We start from the raw sequence: 20,485 nt of genomic DNA, 5'->3' as shown, positions 1-20,485 counted from the left end.
TTGAGTAGTAAAAATGCAATAGAAAATGTGCATGAAAAGAAAGGATTTGAAAAGTTTAGGCTTATGAAGAAAATGTTATCAGCAAAAAAAGTCACTACATTGTAAAATCACTTGTGAACTAAAATGAAAGATGGAATTGGAAACTTAGCAAGGGCATATTAAATATTAAAATATCATAATTTGCATTGAATTGTTGATTTTAGTGACTGTTAACTAGCACCAATTGTATGTAGGGTCATTAGCAATGTGGTGAATCAAGATTATATAGGCAAGAGATACTGAACATTTTAGAGAAAGTACTCCCGTCAGACTTTTTGAGGTTGACTAACCTTAGAAATTCCTTTTTTTTGGCACAGGTACAAAATTATCCAGATTGACTTTCTATGTATTTACATTCACCACATAATAAGCAATCAGGAGATAATTAACAGTCCCTGAGTTCACTTTAAACTTTACAGACTCAACCGAAGTAATAACTATTTCATTTTGGAGGGCTGTGCCTTTTTGGAAAGTGGCTGTAAATGATGTAATATGTAATCAAACTAGTATCATTCTGATCAAATCAGGAATAAGTACCTTTTATGGTTAACATACAGGCAAAAGTAGAGGTGATTCTATTATATTAGAACACCAGGACCAGTCTGAAGCAGAGTCAAATAATGGGTTCCTCACCCCAAAAAGAGGGTTTTTAAAAGACTATCACAGAGCTGGCTGATCCCAAACTGATCTTTTCATCAATTTATACAGTGCCTGAAATTTCTACCTTTCAATTCATATTTTTGAGTTGACATCATGTCCAGAATTTAGGATTTGTTTAGCTAGAGATAAGTTAGCTAAATGGGGTAATAAACATCAACACATTTGTTCCTCTTAGTTATCAGATAAATTTGCTGTCAGCTACTATAGAGGACAGCCAAGAGAGAAAGGGACAAACTGTGTGAAATATCTGGAATAAGAACCTATCTTTGGAGAACTAAGCCACACAGGGTAAGAGTGCCCTGGTACTTGTTTGCAAGAAAGACACTAGGGGGTGGGGGATAGGGTGATTGTACAGGTTCCATGGAAATCATCACTGTATTGACAATTTTGCTTAAACATGGATATTTTATAACATTTTTAAGAAGAGATTTTACTAATACAATTAAACTTGTTTTAAAAATTGTTGAAATCTTTTAACATTACGTTAGCGACTCTGGAGACAGTGATATGTCTTGCTGTGTCTAGTATCAAAACATAAAATGTAAGACCCAAGCTTATAAGCCCAGCATTAAATTATTATCATCCTTATTTGTGTGGAAAAAATAAAACTTGATCTCTATGTCATGCCACACCTAAAAGTTAGTTGAACATGGGTCATAGAAATAAATGTAAAATCCAGAACCATAATGCATTTAGGAGAAAACTTTGGGTAGATAGAGATTTCTTGGGCAGAACACTAAAAGCAACAACTATAAAAGATAAAAGCATATAAGTTGGATTTCCTCAAAACTAAATGTGCTCATCAAAGGTCACTATGAAGAAAATAGACAAGCCACATATTAGGAAAAATATTTGTAGTATATACATGACAAGGTACTTGTGTCCAGAATATGGAAAGTCAACAACAAAAGTTTGAACAACCCAATACAAAGATAGTAAAATAAATACTTCAGAAAATTAATTATACAAAAGGCCAATAAACACATAGGAAGGTACTTAACATTATCAGTTATCAAGGCAATGCAAAATAAAACTATAATGAGATACCATTTCAGACCCATTAGAGTGGCTACAACCAAAAAGACTGATAACACTAAAGATTGGCAAGGCTATAGGGCAGCCAAAACTCTCATACATTGCTGGCAGGAGTATTAAATGGTTCAACCATTTTAGAGAACTATTTGGTAGTGTATTATAAAGTTAAATATATATTCACCCTATGTCCCAGCAGTTCTACTTCTAGGTACTCACTAAAGAGAAATGAAAACATAAGTCTACAAAAAGACTTGTACAAGAATACTCACAGCAACCTTATTCCTAATAACCCAAAGCTGACAACTCAAGTGCCTATTAACATGTGAGAAGATACAAAAAATTGTGGGATCATCATGCAGTGGAATATTATACAGCAATGAAAAAGCACTAACTATGGCATTCATCATGAATAAATCTCAAAAGACATTGTGTCAGGTAAACAATGCCAGGCACAGAAGAGTACATAGTCTATGAATCAATTCATATGAAGTCCAAAATCAGACACGAGTATGATGACAGAAATTAGACAGTGGTTGTGTAAATGGGGGGAGGGAGGGAGGGGTGAGATTAACGGAAAGGGGATTTAAGGGAACTTTGCAGGGTGCGAAATGCTCTACATTTGTTTCGGGTGGTGGTTTCATGGACATATAGAATTATCAAAATCTTAAAATCTATGCATTTTTTTACACATTAATTATATATATATATGTATCTCAATAAAAATAATTCTCAAATGGATTCTTGTATGTTGAAGTCCTACTATATAGCAGGCAATGTACTGGTGGTTTTGTAAGTAGAATCTATAAACAAATCTATCAATCCTTATAGGTTAGGCTTCCCCCTACCCCCTTATTTTAACATGTAAGAAATTTAAAACCCTTTAGTTTAAACTCCGTGAAACTTATATGGCCAGTAAATGACAGAAATGATATTTAAGCCAAGGTCTGATGCCCAAACCCATGCTTTTTCTAAACTGTCACTTTCATAGTGAATGCTTCTTACAGTTCCTAATAACAAAATAAACAGACTTGGGAATTTGTGGATGCAATTGAAAAAAAAAAATGGAGATACAGAGAAACAGCTCAAAAACTGTGACCTGATGTCTGCAACTTTGTTTGTAAGAACTTATGTGTCATAGAGAGAAGCACAAAAGGATTCTGAGTATAATACAGAACTCATACAATGCACAATGCCTATTATGTAAATGATTTCGATATGAACTATTTTTAAGAAGCTAAGGTATTTAGTGCATGTACCTATTAGAATAAATCACTTTATAATCCTTTCTTTTGATAGAGTTACAACTGTCAAAAATGTTTCAACCAAAAAAAAATATTCTTTTTTCTTCTATTGCTCCTTGCTAAAACAGCGTTTTACTGAATAGGAGAAAGAAACTATAGAAACATGGAGAACAAATATGACTTTTAAAAGGTTAGCTTACAGAATGCTGGAGTAAATGACACAGCCAGAGAAGCTTCAGAAGTTATCTCTTCACATATGAGTTTCCCAGGGCACCTGGGTGGCTCAGTCGGTTAAGCATCAGCCTTTGGCTCAGGTCCTGATCTCAGGGTCCTGGGATTGAGCCCAGCGGCTGGCTCCCTGCTCAGCGGGGAGTCTGCCTCTCCCTCTGCCCCTGCCCCCTGCTTGTGCTCTCTCTCTCTTTCTTTCAAATAAATAAATAAATAGAATCTTTTCAAAAAATGAGTTTCCCTTGCTCTTTTTCATAGCTCTTGTTTTTTTCTATTAGAAATTAATTTCTTTTAGGGCTTGATGGTATTTTTTGCTTCTCACAAATGTCTTACTGAGATGCAACTACCTCTTAGAAGAGGTGAATCATTATGCTTTATCCATAAAAGCATGAGTTTGTGAATAAGGAAGCTGAAAATAGAAGGCAAGTTTTTTAGTGAGAGTAGGATAGGCTATGTTGTGATAACATATAAATCCTAACTACTCAGTGGTTTTATATAGGATTTATTTCTCACTCACAAGATGTCTGATGTAAATCAGGCAACCCTTGAGGCACCTTTGTTCAAGGATCCAGATTGCTTTCATCTTCTTGCTTTGCCTTCTCAAAAAAAAACATCTATGGTTTCTGCCTGAGGACATGGCATGTGTCATCTCCACTTACATCTTGTTGACCAGAACCCAGTCCCACTGTCCACCTTACTACAGAGAAGACTAGGAACTACCTTCCTGTGTGTCCAGGCACGGGAAATGATGCAATGAATGCATGCACACAGTGCTGTCTACCCCGTAGGAGAGTTATTAGCAGTGAGAGGATACTGAAAGAGAGGTTAGCAAATTTCAAATGTGAATTTAGCCAATTTCAGAAACACCTAGGATGGCCCACCTTGTATAAACATGTAAAATTTGAAATTTGAAAACTGGAGCCACCTCGTTCCACAAATATATTCTCCCATTAGGAAACTGTTGACAGCCCTGTTGATTGCTCCATACTGTTAACTCGCAAAACTTATCCTCAGGAAGGTTCTGATGTGTTCTTTTGTACTAAGGCATAGGGATGTCACCATCTGGCACATGACCAAATGGAGTTCTCTGCCTTCTTGACATCCCTAAGAAGTTCACTGTTGAGATTGCATGCCATTCATCCCCTCGAGTAAATGCATTTAAGAGAATGCCACTTATTTTAAATCTGCTTAAAAAAAGAAAGAAAACAGAAGAAAACAAAACATGTGATTTGCAGATTAAGTATGCTCTATAAATTTCATACTTATACCAGCTACTTGAAAACATGGAGCTGGAGTTCTAGGAGAAAGAGATGTAAAGAAATGATGAAGTAGACTCACTGTGAATAAATTACAATCATTTTATTTAAATATTCTGTATAGGAAGGGGATTTTCCAAGTCTTCTCATCATCATTTGCAATTCTATGAAATGCATCACTGAGAAGTTGAGATGGAAAATGAAATTTTGTTTCTGTTTGAAAATCATCTTTATAGGTATCATTTTATCACTAAGGAGAAAAATTTAGCAAATACCTCTACTTAGCTCTGAATTTCTTTTCCTCAATATAAGGAGATAAAAAAGTAAATTCTTTGTAGAAACTATTTCAAAAGACTTTACTATTCTTTTACAGAAAATACTGTTTCACATCATCTTATGTAATAAAAATTGATTGCCACCAGCTCAGTTCAGTACAATGTTTGAGCAATTTCTCCTGACACTGTCACAAATGTTAAAGTGTTTAACAAATATTTCATAAATATAATGAAGATGATTATAATAAGTGATTTCTCATTATATTTCTTTGCAATTTGATATGTGTAGCAAAATGTCAGGTGATTCCTGTTACTGTAGAAATCAATTGGCAGGTGATAAATAATTTTTACAAAATGATTGAATCAATGTCAGCCTCCAAGTAAAAAACTATGTTGGACATATTATGAGTAAAGTGACACTGATTGTTTCTGAAGTCATTGCTCTGAGTATAAAGTTTAAATAAATAATGGATCTATTGAGGGTTAGAGAAATGGCCTCACCGCCAGGTTGGGAGACATTATGAATGAAACCAAAGCAAACAACAAAAACCACCATCACAACAGCAACGTCCGACTTCTGATTTCTTATCATCATATGCATTTGATTGCCAAGTATTTGGTAAAAATAGTCTTTTCCTCATGTCGATTAAATGAAAAATTCTGGTCACATTGAGTATTTCTTTCAGGACACATGATTTTGATGATTTTGGTCCCCTTTCTCTTTCTTTTTGTCTCAGTGGCCATGAGGCAATAATCTGTAAGAAGAGGGAGATGATGAGGCTGAAGAGAGCAGCTGTGTGATTGACCATGGCAGTGGTCAGAATCCAGAGGGCCGAATCAGCTAACTGGGGTGAGGATTAGCACCCGGGAATCTGCTGATTGATGAGCACCGCCTCTTCTCAGCTCCAACACATGACACGTCCTCCAACCAAGTCATCTGAAATAGGAGATTGTGGAATGAACTTGACTTGAAGTGAGGGTGCTTTCCCGAAGGAAAGAGAAAATTAGAGAGAGAAAAAAAGCCTTGATTATAAGCACTATGATTAGGACCATGATAACCACAGTTCAAGCTGAGGCATAAAAGGCTTTGGGTCCTTTTTTTTTTTTTTTTTTTTAAACAGACATCAGTGAACATGGCAGATGCAGCTTTGATGATCCTTGGAAGTAGTAACCCTTGTTCAGTATAAATCTAGCCTCCTTATATTCCCAGCAATTTAAAGGTGCTGAGTGATATTTTTTTTAAAAGGATATATAGTACATGAGAATATTAATGCATATATTTCCTAAAGGTTATCGAAAATAATAAAATATATTGAGGGAAATTATATTCCAAAATAGTATAAGCTTAAAGTTAAGATAAATGAAGTTTATCTTAAGAAGTTGATGCCTAACGCACAATTAGGAGACGTTATTATTTCAGGTCGCCCCCTGCCCCCCAGAAGTCTTTCTTCCAGCCCTTTCTCTTATTCATGAGTACCATCATTTCATAAATGGAGAATGCTTTTAACTCCAGTTTAAATCAAAACAGTAAACATACAAAAATAGCATTTCTTTTCTAATACTTCTTTCTACTAATTCTTTCCTCCCTGGTCTGAGGTCTCATATGTGGAGAGCAGGGTAAGGAACGGGCTTTGACTTGAGAGTTAAGAGAGAGAGAGGAGTCAACAAAACTAAATTTTCCTTCTGTAATTTTTCTTTACAAGTATATGATTTGGGGTATTATTTTAGAAATGCAAATGAGTGATCTTATAAAGGCCCATTTGAATGTTTTAATACTAAATACATAATTTCTGGATCTGGCCAAATTCTAATCTATGTTGGGAATAAATTTATAATATAAAGGAGTAAACTCCTCTAGAGGTTAGGAGAAGTTTTGGTGAAAAGAAGGAGTTTTTCAGGCAGGGTTTGATACATCTTCAGTGCCATTTTTTTTTTTAACTTGAGAAATGGAATTCTCTGAAATTGATAATAGAGGAGAAGCTTGTAAATGAACTGTATAAGTCATTACTAATGTGACTATTTCTCAATTGTTTCTAAATGAAACTCGTAAGTGAGAAGATGGTCCTTATCTTCTCAGGTCAATTCAACAAATATACCAAATTTTCCAGTGATAAGAAGCCATTCCATCTATAAATTGTGCATTCTTCCTTCGAACAAACATTTATTGAGCACTGATATGCTGATCTCTAGTAGGCACCGGACCAGGCCTTATGGCAGTGAATGAAAACCCTCCATTTTTGTAATAGAAAATACATATAAACCAAAACAAGCACACTGAATTTTGCTAAAATTGCCAAATTTGTCAAAACACAAGGCTTTCATAATGCTCATTTCATTGCGAGAGCATAAAAAGTGGAATAGTTTTAATTTAAATAGATGTTGATATGGTCAATTGATGGAGCTTTTTCAGAGGTACAGTTTGATCTATGTATCTAAGTTTTCTGAATTTAAATTGAAAATACCCATACTAAAATGACAATTAGTTTCAAAGTTATCCTCGAATCTATGAAACACTCTTGATATTGACAGGGTTTAGAAAGTCAGTCAATAACTCTACCTCTGAATATTGAAATAAGCTTGTCCACATAAAAATGAGTCACTCATTGGGTGTTTAATAAAATTACTTGTTTATTCATCTCAACAGGAGACTAGGGTTGTGGGGCACCTGGGTGGTTCAGTTGGTTAAGTAGCTGCCTTCAGCTCAGGTCATGATCCCCGGGGTCCTAGGATTGAGTCCCGCATTGGGCTCCTTGCTCAGCAGGGAGCCTGCTTCTTCCCTGCCTGCCATTTGCCCTGCTTGTGCTTGCTCTCTGTCTCTCTCTGTCGCTCTATCTCTCACTCTCTCTGTGTCAAATAAATAAATAAAATCTTAAAAAAAAAGGAGATTAGGGTTGTCATATACCAAAAAGCATAAAGAGGATGGCAAACACAGAGAAGAAAATGAGGATGAGAGAGTAAGAGTAAAATCATCATGAGTTTGAATTCATTTATTTAAAAAACTATCACATGGAGAAAGAAATGGATTAATTTTGTAGTTCACAAAGGCAAGAATAAATTGGTAAGTTACCTAGAGATAGATTAAGCCTAAATACAGGGAAGAATTTTCCATCAAAATTTCCCAAAAGGTGGGGGAAAAAAAAGATGAACTGACTCAGGAGGCTATGATTTCTTTCTTCCTGGGAATATTCAAGGACAGGAAGGAAGTCTTTCATTCACTCAACAAATGGTTATTGCCTGCCCTCAGACACTGTGTAGGCACTGAGCATAAAATGATAAGTAAATCGGGATGAACTAATTGCTTTCCTGGCACTTTAAATCTAGTGGAAGAGACAGGCACAAACTGAGTAGATGTTCTAACTCCCCTAGTAATGAACACACTGCCATAGTGGTAAGAGGTGAAGCTAGGTGGGCAGATAATTCATGGGTCTGTCTTAATCTGGAATGTCAGGGGAGGAAGTGACAGTTACGATCTGAAGGCTAAGAAAGAGTTAACTATGTACAGCAGAAATAGCAGGAGCAAGCATGGCGCATTCAAGAAACTGGAAAAGGCTACTTTTGGGGCAAGGAGAGTCAGGGGGAGCACAGTGTGAATTGGGAAATGCAATCGGTGATGAGACTTTGTGTGACCTCACAGACTGTGTTAAGAATTATTCTGTATTTGTTTTCACTCTTTTCTTTTTTTGTCCCAAGAACACTGGGACACTCTTAAATTTTTTTTCTTTAAAGGTAGTATTATGATCAGATTTGTATTTTGAAAAGATTGGTCTCTTGATGCTGAGGAGAGAATTCATTGGAAGGGAGCAAAAGTAGATATGGGGAGTGGATGTGGTTTCTGAATAATATAATCGAGGAGGGAGGTGTTGTCTGCTTGGACTAGGCTGGTGGCACTAGAGATGGAGAGAGGAGGGTGGGTTTGAAAAATACTTCAGAGGTACATCAGTAGGCTCTGGGGTCGATGTGGGAGGGGTTCAGGGTGACTCTGAAGTGCTTGTGATCCAGGTAGAGGGACTGTTGATGGCATTAGAGGGTGGGGAGAGCGAGAGAAGAACATGGGTTTTGAGGTGCCTTTACAGGATCAAAGAAGAGATATAAACAGGGATTTGTTCATACTGATCTGGAACTCAAGGGAGTAATGCAGACTTAAGATACAATTTGTGAATCAAATGATAAGGATTGTAACCATAGCAGTGGGAATGAATGATACAGTCCGCAGAGTGAAAAGAGAAGAGGACCAAGTCTTCAGAAGCTGCACTGTTTCATGGCTGGGCAAAAAGAGGATAAACTTACAAAGAAATCTGAGGAAAAGCAGTCAGACATGGGGGAAACTGATTCTTTACAAGAAACCAAGAGAAAAGAATATTTCAAGAAGTGTCAGGAAATCAACAATGTCAAATGCATCTAAGAAGTCGAGACTCAGTATCGTCCACTGGTTTTGGTGACATGTAGTCCTTTTATGACCTTGCGGAGAGGGAGTAGGGATTCATGTAGGAGAGAATTTGTTGGATGAGATAAACTCTAAGGCTCCTTTCAGCTGTAAGGGTCTTCAAATTTTTGTCATGGAGAAATACATTTCTAAGTTATTTTATAGTGAGGTTGTTACTTCATCTGCTCCCTCAAAAATGTTTTCTAAATTTGGGACAATAAATATTTATAGGAAAAAAAAAGCACTGTAAATTTGTGTAATTATGTTCGTAACTTTTCAAAGACCATGGTCAAAGTGAAAATATTTGTGTCTTTACTTTTTGTGTCTTAATAAACATCTCTTCAGCTGGACTGCCTCCTGACCTTATTCTCCACAGCAGTTCACACAGTAGATTACTTGACAATTGTAATCTCAAGGCTGATTTTAAACATCCTCATTTTTTCCTTAACCAGGAAACCAATGGGACATATCAAATTCTAGTCACTGTACTAAATTACAGTTCTTCAGAAGTATAAGATACTTTCCTGGTGGTGAATTTATCTAAAGCTGAGAAAATCCTAATAGCCTTTAGGATGTTGTCAGAGATTGTTTTCTATTGCTAAATGGCAGCAGAGGTCTATTCTTAGCTCTGTAACTGATTCACAGCCTGATTCGCAATATGGCTCCCACCATGGTCTGTGCTGTAATTTCCCTGCCTATAAAATGTGTTACTTGCACGGATCTCCGTACAGAGTCCCATGGATGTAGTTATATCAGTGATGGCCAGATACAAATTATTAGAACAATGCAAGTCTTTCTTAAAATGCAATTATCTATAATTCTCTTGTCCAGGCTGCCTTCCTCAGATTATCAGATGGTTGGATTTTAACTGCTGGTTCTATGGGTGCTTCAAATGACTCCCAGAATTTCTGGATCTCCAGCTCAACCGGGTACCCTTATATGTAAATGATTACTCTGTCTTCCCTCTGAGCGGTATTTTAATATCATAGCCTGTACTGGCTTTACGAGTAGCAAGCAGACAATGCAGATGCCATCCACTTTTCCTTTTGTCCCATTGCTAGTGGCTCTTTAAGAAACTGGAGCTGAGGTGACAAAGAGGATGACTTCCATGGGTCTCCACTCTTTCTCTGGGGTGCTCCCTGTGATTCCTTCCATCAATGGTACCTTTTCCACCTGAACATCTGCAAGTTTTCCACCCACAACTTCCAGAGGAACCTCTTGACAACTCTCGGTGGCAGGCGCAGCTCTGTTTTTAGTGATTTCTCAAATTAGTAGTCTACTCTCAGAGTCAGCTTCTCTCGGCTGCGAGATTCAACGACCCTGACTCCCAGCGTCTTCCTGCAGCTCTGAACCGTGGGAACTGTTTAAACCTGTAATGTTTACTGCTCTTGGCTCCTGAACAGTAACCACGCTCACTGTCTGTGCAGGGTCTCCAGCATCTCTTGCTCCCTTCTTGGCAATTTGTAGCCAACTCCTTAATCAGCTGGGTAACTCAGCACCACTCTCGGTCATAGGTCATATCTGCAGGTTATTACAAAAAGGTCCTTCTGGAGCTCTTGGAATGGCTTTGATGGATACATTGTCTCAAAATAGTCTTTCCGAGTTATTCTTTAAAATCATTCTAGAGATAGGGAGAACGAAGTCTTCAACACTTACTACACAGTCCCTCTTTTGATTTTTCCTTTCTGTAATGTGTATCAGTGCCCTAATTTGCTCAGAGCAAGTTTTTGTAACCATTAATATTTCTTCAAAAGGCAGAGTCCTTACAACTTCTAAGCAGTGACCCAACTCTATAGAGAGGGGATGTGGAAACTGTCTCTTCAAAAGCTTCACAGACCATGTGGTAATAACACACAGCATGGCTTAGGAATAGTTCTGGGCACCCCACAGTAGATGACCCAGAAGACCGTACAGCATGTAGCTATGAGCACAAGACCGGACATCAGAATCACCTGTGCTACAGTCCTGCCGTTTCACTTACTGATCATGTCACTCTAGACGAGCGATTTTTCTCTTCCAAGGTCCCAGTAACTTCATCTGTAAAATAAAGATGATAATACCTATTTTATATGGGTATGATTGCCTGACCCATAGTAAGCAGTCCATAAATTTTAATGTAAGTTTTCCCGTACTCTTAGATGTACAGAGAAAATAGAATTTTTCCTTTTCTAAAATTGTTCTGATCTCCCTTATGAGCCAAAAAAAAAAAAAAAAAAAAAGAACCTAATGAACTAACCTGGTACCTTCAGTCCATTGCAACTCAGCCGCTTTAGATAAAGTTTGGCCTCCTTAGATAAAAATAACCAGTCTCTCAGATTTCCATTCCCCTTTCCCTATAGCCCTCCAGGATGGTATCAGATATATGAAGGGTAGGTGAAATGAACTGTGTCCTCATCCGAGAAAGGAAGAAAATGTCCAGAGATCCATGTGGTTTCCTTGGACTTTTCTCTGGTCTCCATGGTGATGACTTCCTGTCCCTGCTGGCATCACATCTCAGGTCCAGGTATCAACCGGTATTTTACTTGGTTTCATTATTTCCCCGTGGGACAGTACAAATGACTCAGCCTTCTCTTGGAATTTACTGGTATTTGAACATTTCCCTGCCACCCTCCAAATTACTTGTGCTTAAACCTGGGGAAGGGATACCAGGACCTGAATGGCATCCTCCTCTCTTATCTACAAAGATCAGAAAGGACACACTTCTCCAGTAGTCTCTCTAGATCGCATCTTCCTCCTTCAGAGCTTCTGTTTTAGGACTAAAATTTAACAGTGGATTGAATGTCGATATAAAAGTGCAATTTACTTATTGATAAGGGAGCCCAAATTTGGAGGTATTTCAAAATACTATACCTGTTTCACTCTCCTCCTATTAAACTTTGTACCCTTTTTCCATTTCCTACATTAGGATTTCCAAGAATGTGGATGTTAGGTCTCTGAATCAGATCTGTATCTCTGATTATTTCTGGATTCTCCAAATTTGACCAGGGGATCCTGGATATCCAGGAGCAAGTCCTGTCCCTGCTGTGGGAGACCCTACACCTTAGGATCTTTGTACCCTCCCAGTACTGGGACCATTCCTCTTCCAGCTGCACAACTGCAGAGTCTGAAAGAAATCTGTGGGTTGGGTGTCAGCAATAAAGGAAGTGAGTGACATCTCTGCCTGAAGGCAGAAGGAACTGTAATCTGACTCTTAGCTCCTGCCAGGCCTCCCTTTCCCCCTCAGTTTCTGGATGAGAGAGAAGTTGCTGTACTGAGATGATTAGCTCAAGACCATATGGTTCTGGCCTTAGTTTCAGAAAGCTATGGGTTTTCTTTTTGGCGTTTTTGACTTGGCTAAGAAGTCTTGTTACATTTTTACTAGTCTCGGTTTTGTTTCCCAAGTTTTTACTGGTAGAATTTGGTTTCCCTCTCTTGAGTCAAAGAAGGGGGCTTAACAATAATTTTCATTGCCCCATCTTTTCTTCTTTTAGCTGACTATCTTATCTCTCCCTGAGCATGACAATTTTTAGCAGAGCTACTTCTTGATCTCAGGGTGACTAATTCCAAAGTGCAGATATATAACAACAAATATATATACATTTAAAAGAACAATACTGACAGATGCGATCTTCAGTACTGAGTTTCTCTTCCCTACTCACTCTTGTTGGTTTTTTCCCTATGTTCAAATACATTCATGGGATCAGATGTTGAACACTGCTGTTTGGTACTTGGAAGAAAGAGCATCTTATTTGTCTTTTTAGTGAAAATTCATTCATCTTTGGAATGGAATTTTGAGAACTACTTGCTACAGGAATACCCCATTTAGCTCATTTGCAAAAGTCCAAGGAGCTCCCTGCCAGAGAAGTTTAACAGAGGTCCTAAAAATTGTAATTAGTAGATACGATGGAGGAGTCAACTTGTGGCATTTCCAGAATACGCCTAATAAAGCCACCAAAAATGATACAGTAGCTTTTTCTCCTCAGTTCTTGATATTTGGGCAGGAATGCAATGGATCTCCCTTTGGTTGGATGAAGGAGATGAAGTATAGAAGAACTTCCTTATTGCGCAATTAACCTTTGGCAACATAGTGACATTTAGACCAAATTAGTGAGAAGGCCACCTGATATCCATGACCTCACTTATTCTACATTTGGGGACCCAATAAAGTATGGCTCTCTTGTTCAAAAGTACCATGGTATATGGAACAACTCTTGGAAGATGGAGTATAGGAGAGAGATCCAATTTTCTCCCCAATCCCCACCAGCATTTCTAAGGGTAGTTTGTTGGTCAGATGAAACATGTGGATGAGAGTGAATGTACTTTCCAGGAATATAAAAATGCCAGATAATACCTTGACATATTAAACTATATGCTTACCCTGTCAACTGTCTATTCAGAGCTATCCACAGTGATCCAAGGACAAGTATAAACCAAAATAACTAATAAGTAAAATTTAAAATAAAAGAAAAAAAGGAAAAAAATAGTCTATCCAAGTTTTTTTTTTCTTAAAAATAGACTTTTTTATTTTCATTTCAGCAGTTACAGTTCCCTGGGGGAAGAAGTCTCCTTAGCTATTGCTTTACTAAGATATGGATCTCTCATCTACTGCCTGTGTGTCACCTGGGGTGGTCTATCTATAGGAGAGTTACCTGGGCCCTGGATATTGTCAGGCCCAGGATACTTTTAGGTCACCTCAATATCAGTGGCCATAAGGAGCCCTAATACCCAGTGGGCTGTTATATTTTGCACCATCTGATTGACAGAGAAACCAGCTTCCTTCACATAGAGGATGATTATTCACATTTTTCTTATAGACAAGCAAGACTGGTTGCCTGAAATAATGCCCCAGTGCATTACTTGAGAGAAGAATCCAAAGTACTTCAATGATAAATTCTTAAATATTCATGTTTAAAAAAAATAATGTTCAGTATAAGTAAGTGATAATGGAAATATGGCCAAACAATTAGCAACAAATAACTGTGAAGGCCAATTGTTAATATTACTACTATTTGATGTTATAGTAAAAGATAGTTGTTTTGATATTTTAAAGATCCAGATGCCAAAAATGTCAGTTTTCCCTCCTATTCTCCCTCAAAAGAATATAAGATGTTGATGTATTGATATTGGATAAGAAAAATGATGTATCTGTGAACAGAGATCTTGACTTTTTCAGGCCCATGCATATTAGACCAAAAGAAGATTTTTTTGATGGAAACAAATCTATTTAGTTCAGTTGGTAAGAGATGCAAAGGAATCAGTGTGGAGATCACGTGATTCCAAGCCCCTATGGTTTGGAAAATATTTCAGTCAGAAGCAGCTAAAGAACATACGTAACAGTTTAAATGTACCTATAGCCTAGTTGTGGGGGAGAACGCAAGCAAACTGAAATCCATCTTCTATGGACAAGGCTGTACAGAAACAAACGCGTAGTAACACCAAGTCAGCATGCTGGCCTCTCAGTGCAGGCTGGAAGGCAGCCAGGGCCCAGCCTGCTGAGAAAGAAAATTGAAAGGAAAAAATTAAGCAGGTGCGCAAGGTGAAGTCCGATCGTGGATATGGAGACTCTTCTGGGCAAGCAGGGAGAAGAAAAGGTCAGGGTTTTGCTTGTGTGGCGCCTTCAGAGCTGGACCTACTGCTGGGGTGTCCTAGTTTCACAAAAGACCTGGTCCTTTTTATGAGGAAAAATTCCCATCTATACAAGTGAATGCAGAGTGTGAGCACTGAGGTGTGCTGTTAGGAAGAGGCATTCTCCAGCAGCCACCGTTCCGTTTTTCGCATGTGTCCATGGTAGGATATTTTGATTTCAAAGTCTGTTTACTGACCTCTGGGTGAGGATCAATGACTGTCCAAAATTAATAGAGTCAGGGGAAGGTACAGGAAGAAATGGGCATCCTAGCAGAAAGTTTTTCTGGATGAGAGTGCAAAAGAGATACTGTCTCCTGGCCACAGGCTCCAGTACCCGAGTTAATTGTTGGTCAAAGCGCTCCTGGTTGAAGAACACAGGAGTCTATTTTGATCTGAAGACTCTTTTTACCAACTCATGATGACCTCTCTCTTTGATAATTCCAACTTGACAGTTCATTCAACCGATGATTTTTGAGTCCTACTGTGTGCCACAAACCTCGTTAGTATTTCTCAGCCCTTAGCATATGTTATATAGTTATTTGTCATTTTTCTGACCATGTCCCATCAAGGGCTACCGAACTGCAAAGCTCGAGGTGACACCTCTCGTGTTGTGTTCTATATAAATGACCTTTCTTGGAGTTGTGTTATGGAGAGGCTTCATTATTTCAACCAAGAGGACTGTAAATTTCTTGAGGGCAGAATTAATCTGTGTTGCTTCTTGAAGTTATCTCTAAGGTTTAATAAAAGATACCGCATGGAGTAGTTGTTCAGTTAATGGAAGCATATTAACACGACAATGATGTTTGTGCTAACTTTATCTCCTCCAAGGAAAGACTCATTTCAAATATATTCATAGTTGCACAAGTTGTTTGGTCCTTGAAAATTCAGTAGTAAATGCTCTTTTATGACCATCTTATTCTTATTCCTCAGCTTGAGAATGTGAGCAATTACCATATTTGGGAGATATTTCACTGACGTGTCTACTATTTTCAAGGAAAAGAATTGAGTTTAAATCAAACACAGGTAAATGATGTGGCCAGAGACTCCCATTGTTTATTTTAGCCAGAGACAAGAAACATCTTTGCTTTTGCCCAGCTACTCAAATTGTTTTCGTTTCGTAAGTAAAATAGAAGCATTAACTTCTTTTTTTTATTATGTTACGTTAATCACCATACATTACATCATTAGTTTTTGATGTAGTGTTCCATGATTCATTGTTTGCGTATAACACCCAGTGCTCCATGCAGAACGTGCCCTCTTTAATACCCATCACCAGGCTAACCCATCCCCCCACCTCCCTCCCCTCTAGAACCCTCAGTTTGTTTTTCAGAGTCCATCGTCTCTTATGGTTTGTCTCCCCCTCCGATTTCCCCCCTTCATTCTTCCCCTCCTGCTATCTTCTTCTTCTTCTTTTTTTAAACATATAATGTATTATTTGAGAAGCATTAACTTCTTGTTCATCATGTACATGATTACAGTTGTTTCTTTTTATTTTAAAGATTGATTTATTTATTTATTTTAGAGAGAGAGAGCATGCAGGGGACAGAGGGAGAGAGAAAAGCCTAAGCAGACTCCCTGCTCAGCAGGGAGGTTGACTCATTGGGGAGTGGGGCTGAACGGGGGTGATGGTGAAGGGGCCTAGATGTGGGGCTCCACGTGGGGCTTGGTCCCAGGACCCTGAGATTGTGACCTGAGCTGAAATCCAGAGTTGGATGCTCAACCGACTGAGCCACCCAGGCACACAAGATTACAGTTCTTCCTTTATGCTGTATTACCATCAAGATTGCTAAAACTCACTCAGGGCTCTGAACTAATCTGTGCCCCATTGTTTACCAAGATCACTTGGAAATAAGTTAGCTCTTTTTGTCCCAGGTTCTAAACTAATTTTGTATTCCATTATGGTGTTTTCGTTTTTCTCATATATATAAGACAGTTTTACAACTCATTTTTGGAAACTAAATATAGTATTCACAGATTAAACTTTATGATTTATTTAATTCTAGAGATAATTTTGAACCAGTATAATTGGAAACTGCAGATATAAACAAATGCAAGCAAAAAAGAAATCAGTGAAAGACCCAATTTGCAAATACATATTGCTCAGCAAAGTGTTAGGTCTAAGACTGGGACATAGAAGAAGTTAAACCACAGCTCTTGTGCTCAAAGAACATATAATCTGAAGGTTGATGGAAACAATTATAAATAGTTGAAAACAATATGCTCATATAAAGGCTATATTTTGCATTTAAGATTGTTTTAAGTATGCTAGAAGATCAATGGAGAATGGATTGAAACTTAAACTGGGGCTTGAAAAACTAGGTTGGAATTGAATTTTCCAAGATATATAACTAGGTACCAGCCTCATTCTCCATCATTATTGGAATAACCAAATATTTAATAAGCATCCACATCTGACCAACCCAGAGCCTACACATGTGCGCTGGATGGAAATATTTTTGCTTAGGCCTCACATTCAATGCCACTTTTTCCACCTCAGCTTCTCTTCACTCCACTGTAGATTAATTCTCCATTATAGTTCTTCATTACCCCTGCATCCTTCTTTTGTTGTACTTATCAAATCGGTAATCAAATACTTACTTGGGTAATTACATTTTCATATTTGTGTCCTTGATAAAAATGAAGGTCCCCAAAGGGTAAGGATCAGGTATATCTAGTTCATTATCTCATATAGTGCCTAGCACATAGGAAGTACTTGGTGTCTAAAATGAATAAATGAATGAATGAATGAATCAATCAATCAACCAATCAGTCAATAATTATAGACACTGAGGGAGCAAAGATGAATACAGCTTGGTATTAATCTTGAAGAACACACAATGTAACAAAGAAGAGCAGGTGCCCATAAAGCAGTTAAGATTTTTAGGACCAGCTTTTCTAGAAAAGTTTTATAATAAAGAATATTCAATGCAGAGAAGATTTATAGTGTTCCTAACTTGTGAAGATCACTTTGTCCCACAATGTATAATTCAAGCTACCTAATATAAGCCTGAATGGGTACACTAGAAGATCTACTCATAGATTTTTAAGAATTATGAGACAAATGCCTTTGAGAGAGTAAATGCATTTGAAGCACAGTACCTTTAAAATAAATTACAACCCAAAATGGTACTCTAGGGAGAGTGGAGAGATTCAAAATGCTCATTGTTCTTTGATTTTCCCCCCTCATTCATATGTAATTATTCTTCTCTTTTGTCTTTGGAATTATTGTTTTATGTTTCACATTTCACCTTGTTTATTATATGACAAGATTAATAACTGTCACACAAAATTAACCAGTAATTATATGCGTTTACTATTTTATGAAGTAAAAGAGATGTCAATTAACAAGTTTTAGAACTCTGTAGATTTTATTTTTAGACATATTTTTCCTAATATTAATCACTATAGGTAAGTCATCACACTATTCAGTTACGGTGGTTACACTTGTATTGCATGGGAGAAATGATATGTCAGAAGTGCGTATATAAATATAAAACAGCAAATATACAAGGTGTCCTTTGTGAAGGCTGAAGAGGAATACAACTAACTCAAGCAAGGGTAAATGTTTTAATACAAAATGAATTAGGAAAATTGGTGTTTGCTCTTATTTAAAAGAAAAATAAAGGCCGTAGCACACTGATGAGTGATGTTGATGAGGGGGGAGGCTGTGTATGTGGCGGGGGGGAGCACAGGAGAAATCTGTATCTTCTTCTCAGTTTTCCTGTGAACCTAAAACTGCTCTAAAAAAATAATATCTTTTTTCTTAAGATTTTATTTATTTGAGGGGTGCCTGGGTGGCTCAGTCATTAAGCGTCTGCCTTTGGCTCAGGTCATGATCCCAGGGTCCTGGGATCCCCAGGGATCCCTCACATCGGGCTCTTTGCTTGGTGGGAAGCCTGCTTCTCCCTCTCCCACTGCCCCTGCTTGTGTTCCCTCTCTGGCTGTCTCTCTCTCTGTCAAATAAATAAATAAAATCTTTTTTTTAAGATTTTATTTATTTGAGAGAGAGAGAGAGAGAGAGAGAGAGAGCACAAGCAGGGGAAAGGCAGAGGGAGACGGAGAAGCAGACTCCCTGCTGAGCAGGGAACCCGATGCGGGGCTCGATCCCAGGACCCCGGGATCATGACCTGAGGCTGAAGGTAGCCGCTTAACGACTGAGCCACCCAGGCACCCCAAAAAATAAGGTCTTAAAGAAAAAGAAAGCTAAGAAGCTGACTGAAATGTTATTCATGATTGTAAAAAGAAATAAAGATTTGCTCAAGGAAGATAATCATACTGGAGAATTTAAATTCACAAAATACTTGATTATTTCTATTACATCATAACGGAAGTGTCCTTGCCTATGGATGAGCTTGATGGTAGGGCCAGTATTGCTGGTACGGGAAATGGAGCTCAATCATTTAATGTTGCCATGTAAGTCTATGTCTGGGCTTTAAGGTCTGAATTAAAGAACAGACTCTTTGTTTGTTTGTTTAGGTGCAAGTAAATGTCTTTCCTCTCTTAGTTCAAATGTATGGGTATATGTAATGTAATATATAACATCATACGTTGTTGAATCACTTAAGGATACATTCAACAATAGATTAAATAATATCTAACAATGGCTTTAAAAAGGTTAAATTAGTTTTTTTTTATGTAACAGTACTTTTGGAAAAAGACAACACAAGGTAAGTGTAGCCTTTCAAGGAAGTCATCAAAGAACCAGACTGCTTCTCTCTTTATGCTTTGCCCTGGTGTGTGTCTTTCTGCCTCACAGTCTCAAGATGACTGCCACACTTTTAAGTATCATGTCCATTCCAGGAAGGAGAAAGCAGGGAGATATGGGATTTTTCCCCTTTAAGCCCTTATTAGAGAAGGGATGCTCTACCTAGGGACTGTTGTCTACATCTTATCGGCTGGAACTATATGACAAGGTCACCTCCAGCTGCAAGATAGGCTTGGAATTTGAAAAATTTACTCTCCAGTCTCTTGGAGAGGAAAACAGAAGAGAGGGCATAGGTATTGGAATGGCTGTTAATTTATCAGAGGCCAATTTAAAAGAATCTACCACAGCTCTACTTAAGAAGTTCTAGCATCTCTGAGAGAGATCCTTATGACACAGATCCATAACAAATGTAGAGAGAAGATAACCGTTCTGGCTCCTCAAGTTGTGTAACCAGCTACCCAAACTTGGTCACAAAAACAGTAACTTCTATATGCTCACGTATTTTGTTGGTCAAAAATTCAGGCAGGGTTGAGTGGGAACAGCTTGTCTCTGCTCCACAGTGTCTGGGGCCTCAGCTAATATGATGATATAAATGGCCGGGCCGGACTTTGATCATGCAGGGCACTGCAATCATCTGGAGGCTGCTTCACTCAGGTGCCAGGCATCTGGGCTGGGATGACGTGAAGGCTGGGTCCAGGTAGGGGATGGACTAGAACACCGACACATGGCCTACTCATGTGGCTTGAGCTTCGTTCAGCGTGGGAACTAGATTCTGAGAGAGAACATCCCAAGAGCAAGTGTGCCCCAGGCAGAAGCTAACTGGCCTTTTATGACCTAGCCTTGGAAGTCACACAGTGTCGTGTTGAAGCAGTCATAAGCCTACCCAGATTCAAGGGCAGGGGACAAGTTCCCCCTCCTCTCAATGAGAGGAGGCCCAAAGAATGGGCAGCCACTTAAAAAATCTGCCGCAGTAACAATGACAGGACTCAATATTGAGCACAGTTCTCTAAGAATGGCTT

This window comes from Eumetopias jubatus, unplaced genomic scaffold (genome assembly GCF_037043125.1).
Source record: "Eumetopias jubatus isolate StellerSeaLion01/CBP00866 unplaced genomic scaffold, mEumJub1_p1.0 scaffold_5, whole genome shotgun sequence".
Classification (NCBI taxonomy): domain Eukaryota; kingdom Metazoa; phylum Chordata; class Mammalia; order Carnivora; family Otariidae; genus Eumetopias; species Eumetopias jubatus.
This window is presented reverse-complemented; position numbering follows the sequence as displayed.